This window comes from Centruroides sculpturatus, unplaced genomic scaffold, assembly GCF_000671375.1.
Source record: "Centruroides sculpturatus isolate CEXI.00-Female unplaced genomic scaffold, Cexi_2.0 scaffold950, whole genome shotgun sequence".
Classification (NCBI taxonomy): Eukaryota; Metazoa; Arthropoda; class Arachnida; order Scorpiones; family Buthidae; genus Centruroides; species Centruroides sculpturatus.
Window position 1 is genome coordinate 188,163 of NW_019385096.1, and position 12,888 is coordinate 201,050.

The following is a 12,888-nucleotide window of genomic DNA, read 5'->3' on the forward strand; positions in this document are numbered from 1 at the left end:
ATGCATTTCGGGAAAATACTGGATCACGTGACGTTGAGACTGGACAGATCACGTGACTGGGTGGAACCTTTTCTGTCGTCGAAGGTTTTTTTTTGAGTTTAAGAAGCAGATAACATTAAATGAATACGAATATTAATCGATTAATCGTCATCTGAACATTCCAGAATACATTATAACTAAGGATTCATCAGTGAAAATCGGAAATGGAGAGAAATATTATGATCATTTTTGGTGAGGAATTAGTTCATTGGCAGACATTTTTCATTCATTAGAGAATTATGCACATTTCTATCAATAACTCTTTATAGTTACATTTGTTAAAAGTCATTATTTAAAACGAACAAATAATAATTATTAAAATAAATCAATCTTTTTATTCGTGTACCGTAGTCTTATGCTAATATGGAAGACAATGATGCATGCTGTTAAATTACTAAAAATTATCTTTTCATTTCGAAGAATTTATATAAGTTTATCCTATTAATCTTATTTTCTTACAATAAACTTAATTCTTCATCTGATTATTAAAATATTACTTTTTAATTAAAAGAAAAAATTTNTATACTCCTTTGAGTCACAACTTCAGCTTTATTCAGTATTTCTTCGTCATTCACACATCTCCAGGTATTTGAAAATATTTCCTTTTCGCTCAAAAATTAAATATGTATAAAAGTTTACGGCTTTGTGAAACTTCTTTTTTGAGTTTATGCCATCGAAATAAATAAATAAAACAAAACTAAAACAATTTTTCGGTTTTGTTTACACGTTTATTGGGCCGCATTGGAACTTGCCTTGGGCCGCATGCGGCCCGCGGGCTGGACACCCCTGCTTTAGAACTTAAGTAAAAAATTATCATTCATTGCATTGTATCAATAATTAATTCTTACATCATTTTTATGTGTGAAATGCATTTTCTAGTCAATATAACTGAAAATTCTCATTGGTTATATTGACTGAGGTTATAATTTATATTTCATTATAAAACTTTTTAACAAACTTAAAGCTTAAATTAGAATTTTGTGAAGAATTTCATATTGATGATGAATAAAACATCGTAGAAACTAGATTATAATATAAAATCATCCACTAAACACTAAACAGGGATAGCCAGAATTTGCAGTACATTAGGGTTACAGCCTGTCTACTCAACCAGTATTTAAAGGAGCATTTAGCATCACTGGAAAAGGTCACAACACAAAAGTGCACTGGACATTTTGCAACAGATCAACAAGTTCAAATGCATCTTGATGGAGCCAAACTTTTATGTCACACAGGCCAATTAAACCAACTCAAACATCTGGAGAAATTAGAAATTTACAAGATTTACAGAGATAGAACATTAAACAATTTTAAAGATAACAACACACTTCCAAAAGCATGAACATCATTATTTGAAGTCAGTTGTTAATTTTTAATCAATCAGACATCATCCCAACTTTTTAAATTTATCTGTTCCAAATTTATGTTCTTATTTAGAATATTTCTTTAACCTGATGATGGTTGCAAAAAACTTACTAATACACCTTATCTTGCAGCCGAAGTTTATAAGAAAAGTTTCTTATAAACTTTCTTATAAACTATTTGAATATTTTCGAACTAGGCTAGTTCGAAAATATTCAAAAAACTTGTTCGTTGTACTAAGTGTTCGATTTACATTTTGTTATTTTATTTGCTTTATTTTTCTTGAGAAAGGTCTTTTAACAAGACCGAAAACGTTAGAAATTTTTCTTATAAACTTCAGCTGCAAGATAAGGTGTATTAGTAAGTTTTTGATATTATAGTATGTAGTCTCAAACGATTTGATGATGGTTGCTTTAGGCAATCAAAAATGTTCATTTTGCATTAAATTTTCATTTTCAAAGCTTCAGTATTTGGTGGAAATTTTTTATAAATACTCTTTTTTATAAATGCTATTCTAATTGTATTACTCTCACAATGATATTTTATACAATGTGTTTTTTTGGATTGTATAAAATATCATTGTGAGAGTCATACAATTAGAAAAGCATTACTCTGTCTTCTGAGCATTTACACTGAAGCTCATATAAACCTGAAATGCATTTGTGATTTACAATAAAGGAATACCTAATCTTATAGCTGAGAGAAAGTCTACCGTTTTTACTAATTTGGATTAAAGAGACATATACTAAATCTAATATAATTTAATTTAATTATTTGAAGTGAAATATGTAAGTTGATGTCATTTCTGTTGTATGTGCTGTATATTCAACTTTTTGTTTGTGATGATTATCACCATCAATAATTATGATTATTTATTTCATTTTTTTCTATTTGGTGTAATGCTATGGCTAATTGCTACTTTGTGCTTTTTTTATTATTTAAGAATTCTAAATTTTTTGTCTTAAATTACTTTTATTAAAATTGTTTTCAAACATTGATTGAATATTATTTCATTATGCTCTGATATACTGAGATGATTTATTTTCAATTGAAATTACATTTATTATTTTAATATGTTCAGCTTAATTGATTTACCAGTGAAATATATTGTAGTTTTTCTAAGCATGGCATTACCACTGATGAATTACATTTAAAGAGGATACGTGTTTATTTACTGAAATTCATCTTTTAATGGAATTTTTGTATTGTTAATATTAGAATTTTTTAAGAATTTTAGAAATAGTTTATAAAGATATTACTCTTACAGGGAAATTTTGATGATATCACATGAAATTATTTTTATATGTGATATAATTAATGTTAATTATGCTTTTTTTGAGATTAATTTAGTGTGATGGAAATAGTGATTGAAATTAGTCAAATGATTTAATTATATTCAAAATAAAAATAAAGTCAGTGAGACACTAATGAACTAACAGTCATTATTGCCTGATACCCTGTCAGATATTTAATTAACAATTAATTAAATTAATTCAAGAAATCAAAATAGGAAGTTATATATGAAGGAAAGTCAAAAAGTAAGGAGATATCATGAAATAAAATGTTCTATTACAAACTTAAGAGAATTTTTTTATTTTTAATTTTTTTTAACATAATCTCTTCATAGCACTTAGTTCAGTAGGTGAACTAAGTATGAAGTTCAAATCTTGCTACAAAGCCAAATGATTGCCATAAATACTCAGACTATATATCTGCTATTTTTAATAATTAATACTAAGTAATTTGCTACTAGAGGTAGACATTAGGTGCCATTTCATTATATAGATCATTTGGCTATGTATATATATATCAAGCTTTGCGATGTTTGATATAGCCATATCATGCTCCATCAATTAATATTCAACTCGCATTGTGTACTATAAATAAAAATTTTTAAATTATTAAAAGAAATAATATGCCTGAAAATTCTGTATAAATTTATGAAAATATGTTGCCCTTACTATTTACTACCCTGGGCAAATGTCCCAGTTTGCCCATATGGTAGTGCCATCCCTGCTGTTGATCTAAGTCAGGGGTCGCCAAAGTGGTCTATACCGACCCCTGGGGGGGTTGATATAACATTATTGGGGGGTCGATGAAAAAACTAAAACTTAGAAATTTTGAACCGAATATTGCTAATCTTGCTAAGGATTATCAACCTTATCCATCTCATTGATTGTCAGTTACAAAAATTATTATTAACATATTACAATATTAAAATGTAAAATTAAAAGATATATATTAAAATAGTAAGAGCTTTTTCTTTTTGCTTGTAACACAAACTTTTTGGTGGGGGTCGATGTGACGTTTTGAAAAGTTGTAATATCATCAAAAAAGTTTGGCGATCCCTGGTCTAAGTGATGTGAAATACAAGATTATGTTGAAAAAATGAAAAACAAAAACTCCTCTTAAGTTTGAAATAGTTTTATTTTATAATGTCTATTTGGACTACTTTTTGACTTTACTTCGTAGTATGTTTTTGATTCACTGAATAAATGTATTTTACATTGAGAAATTAGAATTGAAACTATTCGTAAAGATTTAAAAATCTAAAATTACTGGTTTCTTAAATCAAAGTTGTCTTCAAGCATATTTTCTTAAGTTTAAAAACAAGTGATGTGATGATATATTAATATTATCAAATGACTTGTCCATAAAAAAAATCCAGCAACAAGTTGCTTAACTTTCCCACCAAAATTTGGTGACACCATCTGTTATATTTTATTATTAAAAACTTTTTATATTTTTAACTATTATAAAATGACAAAAAGCTTAATTTTGAGGGTAGGGATGGGTTTTATAAATTGTAAATGCTAATAACAAGTAAAATTGTCATTATATCCAACCTACTGGAGATACATACGTCCCCTTTATCTCCTCACCCCTGATCTTTAATCTCCAAAATTTAATAGCATCAATCTCTCTAATAAACAAACCTCCCTGCAAAATTTCAGAAATTTTTAACAAAAAGCACAGGAATTATTAAGCCTCAAAGAGGATGAACAAAATTGTGCCCCCCACACTTACTAACATCCATACACAAATTACCCCAAATATTTTTTCATTTCTTGACATTTCAAGGTCCTGAGTCCAAAAATGTAAAAATCTTGGGGTGTCATATTTTTGACCAATTATCATACTTTCTCTCTGTTACATATAACAGCCAGGAAAGTAAAAATTTCAAGAAATGTCAAACATCGTGGATGAAAAAATTATTTAAGTTTTTTTTATATCAATGTAATGCATTATAATTATAATTCACTTAAAAAATTCATTTTAGTTATTAAAATCAACTTTTTATATAAATTTAAATAAATAAAATCATTTTTAATTGAAATAATAAGATAATTCTTATACAGTTTTAAAAATATTTAGCAAACATAATTCTTATATTCTAGATTTATAAAACAGTGAATGGAATATTTTTCTACAACTGTTATAGACACATAAATTATCATTTATGACATATCCATTAATACTTAACATACTGAAACAAGCAAATAACAGTAACAAATGAATCATTACATGGATGCAGAAAAAATTATAGAATTTATCAGATATATCAACTATTTTTAGATTGTTAATTATTTTTAACTATCGCTCTCTCTCTCTCTATCAAAAATTTTGAGATAATAAACTTAAGGGTGCGACTATGCAGACGCGAATTTAGAGTGAGCGAGCAGTTGCAAGCGATTTAGTTTTCGCAAAGGAAAACCATGCACAAATGAGAAGTGAGAAATAATGCTGGCGAGAGCGAATTTCTGGTTCTCGCACATATCTGACAGGTTTTGATATTTATCGCGTCTCGCCTCTTCTCGCCACATATTCTCGCTCGCTCGGAAAATTCGCTCGCTTGCGTCTGCATAGTCGCACCCTAAGACAAATTAGTTCTGTTTAAAAAATTAGAGAACAATTTACAGAAGATTTTTGCAGTTCTATTGCATTTGGATAATTCAGTACTTTTATTTAAAATATGTTTATGATGATGAAAAAGAATATTGTTTATTATGTTGATTTTAAAGGTAAAAAGATAGAGTAATTATTATTAAAAGAGAGAAAAATTATTAATGTAATAAAATAGTACATTTCTCCCATCATATCATATAGTAATGAGCTCCTTCTTCACATTTCACATTATACAGTAGAGTGTCGATTTTCCGAAAGTCAATCATCCGAAAGAATTCCAGTTGGCAAATTTAAATTTTCGCCAGTGCTGTGGCGCTTCAATCTTTGGCTATGTCTTGGGCTACTCAAATACTTTACATTTTTGATACTAAATTAACATCTGAAGTATAATTTTTTATTGTTTTTATATTTTTCAATATATTTATTTTGTTTGTACAAAATAAAAAAATAATTTTTAACGATACAATAGTCTTTGTTAGGCTTAACATCGACGAAAATTCAACGCGAAGAGACACGCAACGGATAAAAATTTTAACATCGGATACGTTAAACTATTTTTTCGAACATAAATCAGTTATCCGAAATATCAGTTATACGAACAACCCCAGTACCCAATTGATTCGGAAAATCGACGCCCTACTGTAATGCATTTTACATTTCTCATTGTTAGTTCTTAGGTCTCTTAGTGCTCTCGGAACAGGAAGAGGCCTTTTCTATAGAACTGCATATAGTAACTGTAGATATTTGAATATTGAATAGTGAAATGGTGTTTGTATAGTTGCATTCATATAGTATTTATTGGACAAAAATTACATTTTAATGTTATAAGCATAAAAGTCATATTAATAGATATGTGGGTCACTGGTAATCCAAAAATTCAATTTGACATTTTTTTTTTTATGAATTATACAATATGGTAGCAAAATTAATAAAATTGTGTATGTGTAATATGTTTATTTTTAAATATATATGTCTTATTTGTGAAAAATTATAAAAAAAGTTTTTTACTTATTAAATCTAATAACTGACTTTTACTACATAAAATAGTAAAAACTCATTAAAATTTACTGAACACTCTAGTAAATAAATTATCACTAGGCAGAGAAAGCTATGCACATGATGTCCTGAAGTTAGATGTAGTAGAGTCAAAAATAAACTAAACTTTTGGCATAGATATTATTATACAACACACAGAAACTATTATACCATACTACTATCAAAATAAGCTCTTCCTGTACTTACACACTTCTGCCAGCATTCATGCCACTTTTGAAAGCAGTTACGAATTACAAGCAAAATATATTGAATAAACAGTTTTGTAACAAGTCACAAGCTACACATTTTTTACAAGCTACTAGTCAGATGCAATTTTAGTTGCATAGTTACTTAAAATCAGTAACAAGTTACAAGTACTTTTACAGGCTACAAGTTTAAGAAAACTCTACTTCATAAAATTTGTTGTAACAAGTTACAAGTAATACTTGTATACAAGAAAAATTAGTTATGTTACAAGTATTTTATTACGAATGTACAAGAATTTGTTTCAAAAACATATTAGTTTGTCTATTTACAACTGCTGTATTTGTAGTTTTAATAAAAATTTCTATCATCATTTGTTGACTCATAAAGTGATTACAAGTTTCATACTTATTGAATTCTCATATTTCAATCTATGTATTAATTGAATGAAGGTTTCATTTTGTCTGACTTAGTATTAGTAAATGGCCAAGCTAAAAATATGGTTCAGGTATCAAATTAAAGTTCTTACCATGTAGATGATGCTGCTGAAGAGATCTGAGAAAGGTACTGTACAATGGTTCAGGTGTGAAGTGGTAAAGTACAACATTAAGTTGTAATGTTGTACTTTTACCATTTAATACTAACATGTCAAGTGTTAGTGCACCATCTAGATATTTAATTTTTTTAATTTTCTTGCTTCTTTTGCTAATTTTGATTTTTTGCATTTTTTTTTAACATTAATAAAATTAAGGATTACTTTTATTTTTTCATTGATTTACCATTAAGTGTTTAATACAATGTCATTATAAACATGTTAATCTTCTGCATGCTTTTTCTTTTTTTTTTTTTTTTTTTGTTTAATTATTTTCCTCATATAATCAGTAATTTTACTTTAAAGTAAGCTTAGACATCTATAACCCACAACCTCAACATATAGACAGCCAACTGAAATGGAACTTATTCTAGCTTAAGGAGATGAACCTCCACAATGAAGAAAGTGAAGAAAAAGTCTTACTGGTATACCATGCACAAAACCAACACCAGCACTATGAAAAGAAAAATTTACTAATGTTTTCATCTAGGGTCAATGTGGGTAAATATGTGAGACTTTTCAAAACTTTTGTAACAGCATTTGTTAGGATCAGTATTTTACAAAGAGAAATACATGACAAGGTCTACAGATAGTGTTAAAATCTAATGGAGTGTTCATTTTTTCTGTATGTATGAGAAATGTTAAACAAAAAATTTTTTTCCTGTCTCATATTTTACCTTCAAAAGCTAAAATATGAGACACTGGGAAGTGAAAAATGAGACACCCATTATATCACCATAAGGGTTTGCCTCTGACAACAGAGAGGTTAATAATCAGGTACTACAAGTTAAATGCAAGACATTTTTGTATAAAACATTGCTCCATGTGTTTTAGCTCCCAAGATACATAATTTTTAAAAATGATTTTTTGCACAACTTATTTTCTTGACATTTTCACATGAAATTTTTTAATGGTACTTCAATTAAAAAATTTCATGTGAAAATGTCAAGAAAATAAACTGTGCAAAAAATTATTTTTAAAAATTAATAGTAGATAAGATTAAATATTCATCGTTGAAAATTACTCTGTAGTTGTGTACAATATAAAAGTGTAAAATAAAACAAAATTTTAAAGACAAGCCTAGGCCTAAGTGATTTTATAAACCTTTTTGAACAAAGTATATTACAATACCAACTATTTTATATTACTAATAGTAAATACATATGGCATAGGCCTAAATTAAATGTTTAAAGAATAAAAAAGATAACTAAACTGGGTTAATAATTCAGTTGGCTATAGGAAAGAAGAAAAGGAAAGGAAGGAAAAAGAAAAATATAATATAATGCAAATTAGTAAATATGCTTTTTTCACAAATATTTCTGATGTACTGTGTCCTCCCTCCTTCAGCAGAAGACAAACTACTTTCCTTTCTCCTCTCCTGCAATGAATTATTAATATCAAACACATAAAGCTTTATTCAATGGCCTATTAAAAGAGATATTAGCAAGGTTTAGGCTGAAGTTTTAAACACGAAAACATGTACATTGGACGTTCAGCACTGCTTTCCTGCAAGCCTAGAAGTTTGACAATGGTTTTGGAATGTCAAGCATGATTCCACTGACTATCCAAACACCATTGTCAAACTTCTAGGCTTACAGGAAAGCAGCGCTGAACGTCCAACGTACATGTTTTTGTGTTTGAAACTTCAGCCTCAACTTCGCTATTAACATAGAAAAAGTAATAAACCTACCACTAATTAAAGAAAATTTACATAACTAGCCTAGTCTAAATAAAATAGGCCTACACCAAAATAAAACATTTTAGAAACAATTGATTATTTTATTTAATTAGCATGGAATAAAAATAATGAAGAAAATAAAACTATAGCCCTGCTGTTTTCTGTGTATTAACATTAAGGCTAAATTAGGTATAGACCTATTACATTTCAAGAATATTAACAGGCTGAACTTAAATAAAAAAGTTTCAGAATATAACATTTTTTAAAGGTGCCACTACAAAATGTCATGACACAAATTTAACTAACTTGAAAGTAATCATGAATAGGCAGTATTTTTTTTACTTAAAATATAATTACAAATTGAAATAGTCACTATTAGTACATACTTAATATTAAGATGAATTTGCAGATATAATACTTTTATATATGCAAGCTTTATAATGGTATTTGAAAATAATCCATTTTCTTCCTTGTATTGTTTTCTTTATAAGATGGAGTTTTTGTTAAACATTAATATTACATATAATATGATGATTTTATTACAGTAGAGCGTCGATTTTCCGAATCAATTGAAGACTGGGGTTGTCCGGATAACTGATTTACGTACGAAAAAATAGTTTAACGTATCCGATGTCTAAATTTTTCTCCGTTGCGTGTCTCTTTGCGTTGAATTTTCGTCAATGTTAAATATACTTCAGATGTTAATTTAGTATCAAAAACGTAAAATATTTGAGTAGCCCAAGACATAGCCAAAGATTGAAGTGCCACATCACTGGCGAAAATTTAAATTTGCCGACTGGAATTCTTTCGGATGATTGATTTTCGGAAAATCGACGCTCTACTGTATTTCCTTTTCACAGGATGGTAGCATGTCTATTCCTGGCAAATTATTTTTAAAAAGCAACTGGGTAATCACTTTAGATCTTTTGTCAATGTGTATTATGTCAGCCATGCACTAAACACTGATGTAAATTCCACCTCCTCCAGCCCTTCTATCTTAGAGGATAGTTGTAATCTCATTCCCTAATGAAAATAGGCAGCATTATCAATTACAAAGCTGTAGCACATGAAAAATATTGCAAACTTGACTTAATGTGGACTGAGATGACAAGTTTTATGACATAATCATGATTCTAGTCTAAACAGAAATCGAAATGTACTACATAAGTACTCTCAATATTTTACAGATGCATCTTTAGGCAAAATGCAGAATGAGAACAAAATTTTAAACAAATATATGTTAATGAGTTTTAAATAGATGCTCTTAATTGAAATGACACTTTGGTTGCAATTTTTCAAGGAAATTTATTAAAAAAATTTTTTTCACATGGAAAACATTTTGTAATGCCAAATCCTATTTGGGATGATATTTGGCATAAATTAAATTCTCTGTTATATACTGTCAACAATAATAATTGAAAGTAGAATACAGTTCTGGCCAAATGGCTGTCAAAATTTTATTATTGAAATGTTTTTACTATGTTTATCTTATGTTTAGTGTTATTCTTGAAGGGTACAACTGGCCTTGCAACCCACACTAACTCATTCAGACACATACGATGTTCCATCATCTACTTGCATTCATATCCCTTATTGGGACTCTTGAGAGCACTCACTCCAGGGGCACAGATGGCAATTAGCTTTCCCTTACTTTGTTTCAACTGTCAGTATATAGCTGCCTTTCAACTTTGTATTTTAATTCTTATTTTCTGTCTTTTTCAATCTAAATTCATTTAGTCCCAGTTGTAAGTTAGATTAGAGACTCTTAGCTTGGTTTCTGGTTAGGTTAAAGTAGATTAAGGTTTGTTAGCTTTAATCATCTGGTTAGGTTCGTCCTAGGTAGTTTAGTTTAGTTAGTGAGTAAGTTAATGTTTAAAAAAAATAATAAATTTTTGGGGTCTTGCTTGTTTGTCTCTGTCGGTCCATTTGTCTCATCTAGTTTGTCATTGTGTTTGTTTGCTTTTTGCACTGTCCGTCTACCTGCTAAGTAGTATTAAGATTCATGATCACATTCAGTTTTATTAGTATTAGTATTAGATATAAGTCTTCCTACTAACAACCACTTGGTACTAACTTCCACACTTAGCTGTTTGTGGCTGCACTCAACTATTGGTGTTTGTTACACTCAGGTTTTCTTTTAGATCCTTTGGAGGACTATGGACTTGCAGCCTAAAAACTGCACACCAACATCAAACATAGAGGGTACTGTAGTCTTATGTACACCGTTCAGAGGGATTCTACCTTTCTCCACTGTCTATCTCCTCACCCTCCTTACCCTCTTTTCTGCTGGCTAAACACTTCATATACGACTGATGTCTTTCTTGTATGTATGTATGTTTATCTTATTTAATGTCTCTGTGTATATTTTGTTGATGCATCTATGTCAAAATCTCTTAAATTAATCCACTGGTTGATTGTCCCAAGCAAGACAGTGGTAATGTAATTACTGTTGAGTTTTAAATAAAATTAAGTTTTTACAATAAATCTGTTCAGTATACTGTTAAGTGTCATTGATTTTTAACATAATAATATAACTTAAAGCATTTCAGGGTTAAAATGGCAACAGAATAAATTTACATTATTTGGCACATATATGTAAGCCGTTTGACATGTTTGAATGAAAATGACCTGACAACTCTGCAAATAACTAATGGCTACTACTATTGCATTGCCATTTCTGAGACTACATATCCAAATGTAATTTTGAAAAGAATCAAAATCAATTATCATATTGGAATTGAGACTTTTTAGTGGAATATGCATCAGTATTGGAATCATTATAAATTTTAGTATTGTCCTATTACTAATCATAAGCATAAAGATATTTAGTAAGTTTTGTTTTATTTTGTTAAACAATTCTATGAAAATAATGTAAATATATTTTAAAATATATACATATATATATCTACTATATATTAAAAATCAAAATTGTTAAAAGAAGTAATTTCATTCTGCAGTAAAATATATGTATTTTGTAAAATAAATCTAAGAATAAAATTACTTTGATGTTCAACAAACTTGTGTAAGAATTTTATTTTAATATTGAAAATATTTATTATAAATTTATCATGGAGTCCACAGACTACATTCTATATAATTGAATGCTCTTTATTTATTTAAATTTACATAGATATATCTGTTCCTTTTCACTTAAATATGCTTTTCAAATTTTTATAATAGTGTTTTTAGGTTTCATTTTTTTTTTAAAGAAATATGTATTATTGAATTCATTTTTTAGTGAGCAAAATAGTTGTGTTGAAATCCAATATATGTTAATTTCTTAATGTATATTGTAAACAAAAAGTTAATATTTCAATTATTATTAATTTTTAATGTAAAATTATGTAAATTAGCTTAAATAAACATGGGTTTTCAATATATTTTGGAATTATGGTCCCTAAAATAATTAGTTAATTTCTAGTAAGACTGACCCTCAAGAGAATATGTAAATTAGGCCCTCCCAATATGGCCCTTATAGAATTAGCTTCCACAATATTATGCCAATTAGGTTTAAAAAATCCTCAATTTCCTGATGTCATTACTCAATCTTTGATCTCTTGTTAACAATGATAATCCTTCTGGATTTGATGTCAGCCAGATGGGCCTCTAGATTAGCGGCTTCAACAAGTGTTTAGAGCAGGCCTGGCCAACTTGCTGCTGTTACGTTAAATTGTGTGGCCCTCTAAGTGATTTTATATATATTAAAACTTTTGTTTCTTGTTATGTTTATACCAAAAAAAATTAAGTAAATGAAAATTTGCATGTGTTATGTTATAATGCGCAAATGCGACTACAAACACTAGTTTTATATTTGGTACGTGTGAATCTTTGTTCCAGATGATGGCACCACCCTGGTGACCAACATCTCAACTAGTATCTGTACTCCCTAAAGTGTGGCCCACCATAATGTTATACGTCATCAAAGTGGCCAGTGAAACAATTTTGGTTGGCCAGGCCTGGTCTAGTGCCTTGGTAAATCTTAGTTCTAAATTATGCCGCTACAGCAAACAGTGTCAGTCATGGGAACTGATTTTGTCAGTTTCGGGTTGTAATTACACATGGTCTTCTCTTT

The 12,888-nt window shown here is 28.7% G+C and overlaps 1 protein-coding gene across 2 annotated transcripts in view; it reads left to right on the top strand.

Moving 5' to 3' along the window:
• The first annotated feature begins 43 nt into the window (after positions 1-43).
• LOC111634616 (zinc finger protein 532-like) overlaps positions 44-12,888 on the top strand; it is a 36,861-nt gene continuing 24,016 nt past the window's right edge. For both annotated transcript variants that reach the window (XM_023379442.1, XM_023379441.1), the window contains exon 1: positions 44-231. The gene's annotated coding sequence lies outside the window, so the exon portion shown is untranslated. The remainder of the gene's footprint in view (positions 232-12,888) is intronic.